This window comes from Echinops telfairi, unplaced genomic scaffold, assembly GCF_000313985.2.
Source record: "Echinops telfairi isolate 266 unplaced genomic scaffold, ASM31398v2 ScPeMD7_3533;HRSCAF=4204_0, whole genome shotgun sequence".
NCBI classification, from domain to species: Eukaryota; Metazoa; Chordata; class Mammalia; order Afrosoricida; family Tenrecidae; genus Echinops; species Echinops telfairi.
In genome coordinates, this window is record NW_022107431.1 from 3,432,316 (window position 1) to 3,442,264 (window position 9,949).

Below are 9,949 nucleotides of genomic sequence, written 5' to 3' on the forward strand. Positions count from 1 at the left end.
TATCTATCTATCTATCATCTATCATCTATCTATCTATCTATCTATCTATCTATCTATCTATCTATCTATCTATCTATCTATCTATCTATCTATCTATTACTTTCTTGTTCTTTCCTCTTTTTCTTTTTCCTTTTCTCCTGCCCTACTATCATGCTTACCCATCGTTCACCTCTCACCCATCGTTCACATCTCGGTATTTCCTCAATTGATCAATTTCAATTGATCAAACATGACCAAGAATGCTGCACCATCCTCACCATCAATTTTAGAAGCTTTGCTATTCCTGTTGTTATTGGCTCACCGCTCACCACTATTTTTGGTTCTATTTCCCATGAAAGTTAGAAGCCCCCTCACCTAAACTAAACATTGTCACTGGAAGACACAGTCCTAGCTGAACCACTCTCAGCCACTTTTCATGACAGAGAAGCAGACAAAAGATAATATGGACGATAAGGGTGAAGAAACCCTGGTGGTGCTGTGGGTTAGGCTTTGGGCTGCTAACTGCCAGGTCTGCAGTTCCAACCCACCTACTGCTCCAGGCTAGAAAGGTGAGGCGGTCTGCTCTCTGACAGTCTTCTCGTCTCCAGACCTTCCATTGGGTCACTCTGAGTGGGGGCAACTCAAGAGCAGAGGGTTAGAATAATGGATGAGCCATACTGAACATGTTTCATGTTTACAAAATGCCATGTCCAATAACTCTGCGTAAACACATGGCCAATCCTGAAGATGGTGTCAGACAGGCATCGTTTTATTTTCTTCCATGTACGATCAGCATGAGTGGTAGCCATTCTACAGTCCCTACAATAACAGCATTCCCTACAACTGCCAAGCACACAAATAAAAAAAAATAAAAGCACATAAATTAGATCAGCCACGACAAAGTGCATCAACCTTTCCAGCATGCGTCAATGACTTTGTAATCACTGTAGTCATGTGATTGTAGTTGTCAGGGATCATCGAATTGGTTCCAACTTAGTGACCTGGGTACAGCAGAAAGAAACATTGCCTGGTCCTGCATCACCTCATCATTGTTGCTATGCTTGAACTCACTGTTGCAGCCACCCACCATATCAATGCATCTCACTGAGAGCCTTCCTCTTCTGCTCAGACCCTCTGCTTTATCAAGCATGATGTCCTTCTCCAGGGACTGGTCCCTTCTGCTCTTTCCTAATAACCATGTCTATTTTTCTCTTACTGGTTTTAGGCTAGTGGTATCCAATTTTCTTGTTTATGTGGATAAGACCCTAGATCAACCTGGGGAATTCTCAGCCTGCCTGGGCTTCCTCCTGTTCCTTGGCTGTTGGTTAGCAAGTGCTACATCAGGTTAGGTCTCCCTCTGGTGGCATCATAATATGCTCGTTCCTTGTTTGTTCCTGGAACATTGTGGTTCCCAACCCTTCACCTTCCACTCCCCGCCCCCCCCACCCCACCCCCCACCCCCCCGCATGCCCCAAACTTCAGATCGCTGGTTGCTTCTTCCATTATCTCGAGTTGGCCGTGTGTTTAGCACAGGGGGAAGGAGAGACTCTGGTCTGTGTCATTTTGTTTTGACTGTGGCTTCCGTTCTAACAGTTTTGCAATGGGGGCTTGGGGGATTGTTCGGCTCACCTAGATTAAATGTCATTGGGAGCAGGTGCCAAGCCCATGCATCTTCCCCCTCCCTCCATTTGTGACAATGTAGGCATATGGTTACACTGGCTGGTAGCCCAAAAGTCTTCCATACAATGCCTTCCCAGCCCAGAATTTTTTTCCAGTAGTATAGCTTTTGGTTGACAGGTTATGGATTTCATGAAAATAATATTCTTTTACTCTTGCTCTGAAATTTTAATCAATACATAAATATACTCATCTTACTCACTTGTACTTGGATGCCATAAATGCACCACTGGGGTCACGAATGTGAGAAGATAAAAGGGGGACCATCAGAGTGCTTGTTAAAATGTAGCATTATGCCTTTTCCTTTCTTCTCTGTGATCTTGCTTGTCATTTATCTATCGACTCTCTGTCCGTCTGTGCATCCATCCATCCACTTACTAACTAATGGATTAAGTAAATGTTTATGAAGAGCCTTTTCTATCTACCTATCTTCTCCCTCTCTTGGGAAGTCTCCTGGGTGCCTCTCAATGCTTTTCCCTCTGGAAGCTCAGTTTAACCTTCATGTTGACAGATGCTTAATTTCCCTTACAGTCCTACTAGGAAAGCATTTAAACAATTTCAAATAATTATTTTCATATAACAAATATTGAAATTAGCTACCTGTGCAATGTCTCCACTCACAATATGCCCTGATAGTCTCTTTGATTCCTAATTAAATGGAAAATAATCTCAAAATTATATCAGGCCAATTAAAATTTTCAAATTGGTCCCTCCAAGGGAATTCTTCTTGTCTTCTAATTTAACATTTAGAATAGGTTATGCGTTCACAAAGTTTTCTTTGCCCTTTTGCAAATTAAAACATGTCACAAGTTTGAAAATACCCAGCTCGTTGTATGGGGGAGGTTAAAGAGCTGAATATTGGTGGGACAGTCTGTTTGCTCTACAGATAATTATTGTGCAGTAAACAGAGCACGGTGACTTCAGTCCACACTCATGGACTCCACAGTGCTCCCATCACCCCCCAGTCAGCATGGCCTTCCGTCACACAAGCTCTCAACGTCTCTTTCCTTTCCTATTCTCTTTGTCATCTCTCAGTCTTGACCCAAGGACCTATTAGGCTTTACATATTTTATTTCATCATGCTTTTGAGCCTTTCATAGCTGTATCTTTATCTACAAAGGTTCATCATTGCATTCATTAATATTTTGAAAACTTGAGTTGTGCAGGCAGTGAAGCGATCCCCTCTCCCTCAGAGATAACGTTCCAACCATCTGAGAGGGGCTTCGAGGACAGGCCTCGGCCTGCTTCTGAAAAGGCCCACCCCAAGACCGAACTCGCTGTCATCAAGCAGATGACAGCTCACAGAACTGCCCCCGCGGGGTCTGAGACTGTAACTCTTCGCAGGAACAGAAAGTCCCAGCTTGAAAACCCCATGAAGCAATTCCACTGTGCAAGCCAGGGTCACCCTGAGTTGGAATTGCCTTGACAGCAACCAACAATCGCTCTGTCCTTGCTTCTGTTGTTGGGAGCCCTCGGGCTGGTGCTGGCTCCTTGTAACCCATCAGTCCCCTTGATTGGATTCAGGGGGAAAGCCTAACTATCTTTACAGCTTCTCTCAGCTTCCTCATTAAGTTGCGTTTCTCACTGCTCCAACGTGAATTCTATCCTCCAAGCAATACTGATTACCCATCGCTTTGACCGAAACTGAATTTTATTTAGTAGAGTTAGGTGAACCCTTGTAGAATTCCTACTGCTTAGAAGCTCTCACTCCCATCTTTCCCTTATGGAAATTTCAAGGAGCATCTATTTATGTGTAAATAAACAAAGAAACAAAGAAATGAACACACGCACGCATTTGTTCTATGGAGCTATCAAGTTGGGTCCAACTCGCAGTGCCCCGATGGACAGCAGACCAAACCCTGTGCAGTCCTGCACTGTCCTCACAGTGGCGATGCTTGAGCCCTTGTTGCAGGCCATCCTTCCAGTCATAATTATATATATGTAAACATGTATACACACATACACAATGGTTGCTATTATAATTATACATGTATATATCATAAACATATATACCGACATATGTATACACACACATATATATGTAGACAATAGTTATAATTATAGTTATATATGTATATACATATGTGTGTATACACATCTATGCATATATGTATATCCATCTATACATATGTAATTATAGTTTCAATAAGTGACAAGGGGTCAAACATAGCAGCAATTATGAGCAATTATCGTGCAGGACTATATATACATATATTTACATATATATTTGTTGTAGGCTCCATATATATGTATGTTGCAGGCTCTCTCTCTCTCTATATATATATATATATATATATAGAGAGAGAGAGATGCAACACTAATCCATTGATATTTCATTTTATTCTGACTCAGTGAAATTGGTTTTATTTTAAAACCACTTGCTTAATTGGGCAGAGCCTTTGTATGTTTACTCTTGCACTTGATTATTCGAATAGGTCTGCATCAGAAGCTTATCAAATCTAAAGTTTGATGCTAGAGCACAGCGGATGAGAGGGGTCACATTCATCTTTTCATACCAGAAGCAAGCATTGGGAACCTTCTTCATGAACAGAAATGATGATTTCCAACCAGTTTTTACTGCTCTCTACCTTCCCTCCAGGACAATGCCTTAGAAAATTTTTTTAAAGAAAATATAACATATATCTTGTCTTCAAGTAATTTTGATGGACACTTTTTAATAAATTGGCATATGGCAAACATAAGGTAGTAAAACGCAAGATTAGACATAAATGCACACCTTGTTTCTATTTTATGTGCCTTGTTTTCTCAAATTTATTTTATTTTTGTTACTGTATGATAGTTTAGTCACACACAATACATATATCTGCATTTGGAATACCTCTGTGTTGCACAGACATTAGTATTTTAGCAAAACGACACGTTTCAGTTCCTTATATATTAACTCATGTGAAACGTGTTTGCCATGTAAAGAGACCCTCCACCTCTCCTGACGTTTATGCGGAGGGACATTTATTCGGTAATCTGAGCATCAGAGAACAACTTAAACTTGCATAAAGGTTAATGCTATCGGGCTCTAGGGTCTGGGAGCTGACAGCTTCTCACATGCTGGAATTCTGATTTCTCAGTCCCAGGACCCTACATTTTCATTAACAGCAGCTGCATATTTTAGAGATCTAAGTGAGTTACCTCGGGCAGTTGCAGAGAAAGGAAAAGGGAAAAAAAGAAAAGATTCGTTTCTGATTATATCTTGTCTCCAGTGCTTTTCTGTACAATCCTGCATTCTGTCTTTGCCTCCTTCCGCTGCAACACTGTGTGTGTGTGGAGGGGGGGACGCGTGGGGGGGGGGGCCAGGTACCAACAGGGAGGGACAGGAAGGGCGGGGCCTAGGGATGCCCATTAGTCACATGCTTTCTTCTCCAGCACACAGGCACTCCACGTTGGACTGGGAGAAAGTTTTAGCGAAATCGAATTCTCAGCTGAGTTATTTACCAGCAGAATTTCTTAGGACGGCAATACAAACTAATTAAGCAGAAAAATGGGAAACGCTTCAAGTCGCATTATATGTGATCATGCACAAGACCCACTCTGCTTCTGTTCCTATTCTTAAAGCCCCTTTTGCCCTCCACCCCCACCCGCAGGCCCCCTCTGGTTGACCCTGCCTGCCTGTCCCCCATGGTTCCTCACATAATGCGGAAAACACCCGGACACGTCAGGGCTTTGGAAAGGTCGCTAAAAATTACCCAGAAAACTGACAGTCTGCACAGAGCGAAGTGACTGACAGGCCCAGCTGGGCACCATGGACAGAGGGTGCGAGGTCTCATCTGGAGAGCTTGCATTTAGGAAAATGTCATTATTGTTGGATCGTCGTCATCTCTTGCTATCACTTAACACCGGGGCAGATTCCCCAAAGCGCAGGCTTACTTCCCAAACTGCACTGACGCCACATCCCACGTGAAGCTGCTAGCTTGGGATCAGTGAGTAAGCACAAGGTAGTTCCTGCTTACCTAGCTTACCAGGTCCCAAGGGCCCAGTCGGGGACTGAAATTGCAAGAAGAGGTGTTGATTGCGTCAGAAAGTGCTGTGGGGTTGGGAGAGACAGAGTCCAGGTCTACCTAGGAGCAGCAATTGTTGACTTCGGATTAGTAAGTAAGCACAAGTAAAACAGTGCTTACCTCACAGAGGCCCTGGGAGCATAGTGAATGGTGAGACCGCTCAGAAACCCGCAGGGCCAGATCTGCTCTGTCCCGTGGGCTCTCTGAGTTGGAATTGCTCATAGCAGTGAGAGGGACTTTGGTGTCTGCTTGCTTGGTGGGGGATCCAGCACTGACTTAGCAGCATCCTCCTTTCAACTCTGTGTGCAACCACACCAACAGTTTCTTATTCTTTACGCTGGTTTTAAAACGATCTCTAACACAAAATAGGTTTCATTCTTTTCCTCTCTAGGCTGCAAAGCAAGGTTTGCATTGTAATTGTGGTAAAAATGTACATAACATTTGCAAATTCAACAATTTTTACATGTGACAGGAATTACCTTCTTCAGGTTGTGCAACCTATTGTCCCTATTCCGTCTGACTTCTCCCATCACTGTTAACAAGCATAAGCAGAAATCAGAGCAAACTCAGAGCGGCCATCAAGTCAATGCTGAATCACAGCCACCCGACTGGACAGGCTGGGACTGCCCCGTGAGTTTCTGGGACTGTAACGGTTTGCCGGAGACCTGGTGGCATCACGGTTACACTGGGCTGTGATCCGCAAGGTCTGCAATTTGAAACATTAAAAAAAAAGCCTCCAAAATAATCAGTTTTCCACCCTCTCTAAACATAGCCAATCAAACCCAAACCAAACCCACTGCCACCCAGTTGTGTGTAACTCATAGCCACTCTAGAAGAGTGGAACTATTTATTCCCTGCAGTGCTAAGAGTCAGGATATTACTTTGAGGAATAAGATGCGCCTGACCCAAGCCATGATATTCTCTATTGTATCACATGCATGTGGAAGTTGGACACTGAATAAGGAAGACTGTCGAACAATGGCTGCATGTGAATTGTCATGCTGTGGAAGAATATTGAAAAGCACCATGGATGGAACTAATCTGTGTTGGAAGAAGTAAGGCCAGAGCGCTCCTTAAAGGCAGGTCTGGCCAGACTGCATCTTACATATTTGGGGCATTTTGCAGGAGAGACCAATCCCTGGAAAAGGTGGAGCGGAGGGGCAGGGGAAAGAGGCAGGCCTTCAATGAGATGGACTGACACAGTGGCTGCATTAATGGGCTCAGGCATCATAACAATTTTGAGGATGGCACAGGACCATGCAGTGTTTCCTTCTGTTGTGCATAGGGTCACCCTGGGTCACAGACGACTCAATGGTACCTAGCAACAACAACAACATCCCCTATGGTTTCCAAGACTAGAAATCTTTACAGGAGTAGACATCTGCAGAGCAGGCGGTGGGTTTGAACCACCAAACACACAGCTAACAACCCAATGCTTGTACCACAGTGCTATCAAGACTCCTTGTCAGGTGCCATTGGGTCAGCTCCAAATAAGACAGACAAGAGCTGTCCTGCGAGCAACAGTTCAAAACACTGGCCGGCCCTGCACCGTGCTCACAATTGCTGTTTGAGCACATTGTTGCAACCACTGTGCCCATCCGTTTCACTGACAGTCTTCCTCTTTTTTGCAACCCTTCTACTTTTTCAAGCATGAAGTCCTTTATCTAGGTGCTGGGCTCGCCTGGCAACATGTCCAGAGCATTTGAGACCACGTCTCTTCATCCACCCTTCTGACAGTCTATAGTAATTTCAATATTCATCAACACCATAATGTAAATGCATCAATTCTTCTGTGGCCTTCCTTAGTTCTTGTCCAGCTCTCGTGTGTAAATCAGAGAAATGAAAATGTCAAGGCTTGGGCCAGGTGCACCTTAGTCCTTACAGTGATCTCTTGGATCTTTAACACTTTCAAGGGGTCTTGTGCACCAGCTTGCCCCAATGCAACATGTCATTTGATTTCTGGACTGTGGATCCAAATGAAATGAAATCCTTGATAAAGTCAATGTTTTCTCCATCTATCACGATATCATCTATTGGTCCAGTTGTGAGGGTTCTGGCTTTCTTAACATTGAGTTGTAATCTGTCCCGCTGGCTGCAATCTTTCATTTTCATCAGCAAGTGCTTCCAATCTGCTTGTTCAGCAAGCAAGGTTGTTATTAACCTTCATGACCTTCATTAGCAGGTAAAGAACCTACCTCTAACCCCGATGACACTTCTTCATATGAATCCGTTTCTTGGATAGTTTGCTCAATACAGAATGAATAAGTGTGGTGACAGGGTACAACCCTCACACACACTTTACTTGATTTTAAACCATGACCTATTCCCTTGTTCTGTCTGGCTGAACACACCAAAACTTCAAAAACAAATTCAATGACAGCATGTCTATTCTGACCCAAAGTGACCCTCTAGGACAGGTAGAACTGCCCTGCCTCTCTCACGATAAATACTATTCTTTATCTTGGCTAAAGTAGAGGATCCCAGAAAGACAGTTACTTGTGTGTTATTGACATGAAAGGCCTTCTGTTGTGTGGGTCACAGCACACTAGGGACAGCCTTGAGAAGAATCTTTACGTTCAGCGGCCCAACATGTAACCACCACGCTCCTGCTACCAGGCCTCCTACATTGGAACTTATACTGAAAATAGACAGCATAGAGACAAACAATGTTCACATTCCCCTGAAATCCTTACTTAACTGGGTGCCCTATGTTTTGCCCAACATTGCCTATGATGTCTTTGCAAAAGATAAACAATATAAATCTGGTAAGTTCTATCTGTGTTTAATAGACTCATTTTTGTTGGCTTCAATCAAGCAGCCTTGCAAGTTAATTGTCTTAATACTAATACCTCGGTGTTCATTATTGTTTACATCTGGTGATAACAAATTGTCATCCTTCTCAACTTTCTCACAATATATTTTGATGTGATATTCTTAATGGGGAATATGAAGCATATATTTTCAAAAAATGCCTAGCAATTAAGCTTTGTTTACATGGTTACTTCAACAGCTGTTTTGACGGAACTAGAAATTTAGTCAAAACTTTTGTCAATTTATCTCATAATTATATTCCCCCCTTTTTTTGGCAGGACCAATGCTCTTTAAATTCATGGAAAATAGTATGTGATTTTAAGCTTCAAATTATCCCTGGTGGTTCCGTGAGTTGAGCATTAGACTGGTAACTAAGATGTCTGCAGTTTCAACCCGTCAGCTCCTCGGGGGAAACAGTGATGTGGTAATCTTCTTCATACATATTTACAGTCATAGAAACCCTGTGGGGCAGGCAGTTTGCTCTGTCCTTCCGGGTTGCTAGCAGTCACAATGGACTCCGTGGCTATGGGTTTGATTAGCTATAATAATTAATATAACACGATCCAGTTAAAATTTAAAAATGAAGTCGAATGCTTAAAGGATATGTGTAATGTCTATAATGAAATAAAAACACTCCTAAGTTTAGTTGTCTTAGATACCCATATAGATATGGACTCAGATATATGATTATGGGTCATAAATCACACCTATAAAAATAAAGTGAATACAGTGCACACATTTTAGGAATTTGCATTCTTTATAGCTTCATGTTTCTGCTGACATGGGTTTTAGTGCCACGTTTCCCCCCATTTATTATGCTTCCTCGGAAAGTTAGCAATAGCAGTTAATACTACGTATGAGAAAAGGAAGAGAAGAGTGAAGGGAAGGGGCTGGGGGAGAGGGAGTGCTGGGGGGCATCTAGAAGTAAAGGGACTCAAGGTGAGGGCTTCGTTGATGAGGAAGGGAAGTAGTTGTGTTAGAAGTATCAATAGAATTCACAAAGGGTGTGTTAGTCTGGGTATATTATAGAAACAAATCCACAGAAACTCATGTGTAAGAGAGAGTTTTATATAAAGGTTAAGTGCACATCAAGAAAACATCCCAACCCAGTGTTGCCCAAGCCCACAAGTCCAACATTAACCCATCTGTCCCACACCAATCCACAAAGTCCTCCTCAATCTCACAAAACACACACTATGATGCCGACTGCAGGAGGAAAGCCGAATCAGCGAATGTGTAAACATCTCAGTGCTGGCAGGGGTCTCCATAGGCTGCTCCAGCACCCAGGGCTTCATCGGGGGAGGTCCATGTGGCTTCTCCTCAGGGATATCTTGAAGGAAGTGAACTTTGCCAGCTGAAGCAGGGAACTGGCTAAGGAAACTGTACCCTGGTGCGACCATCAGAAAGCAAGAGACCTGAGAACTAGAATGGTGAGGCTCACTGAGCCATGTATCCCTCCGCCCTTCAAT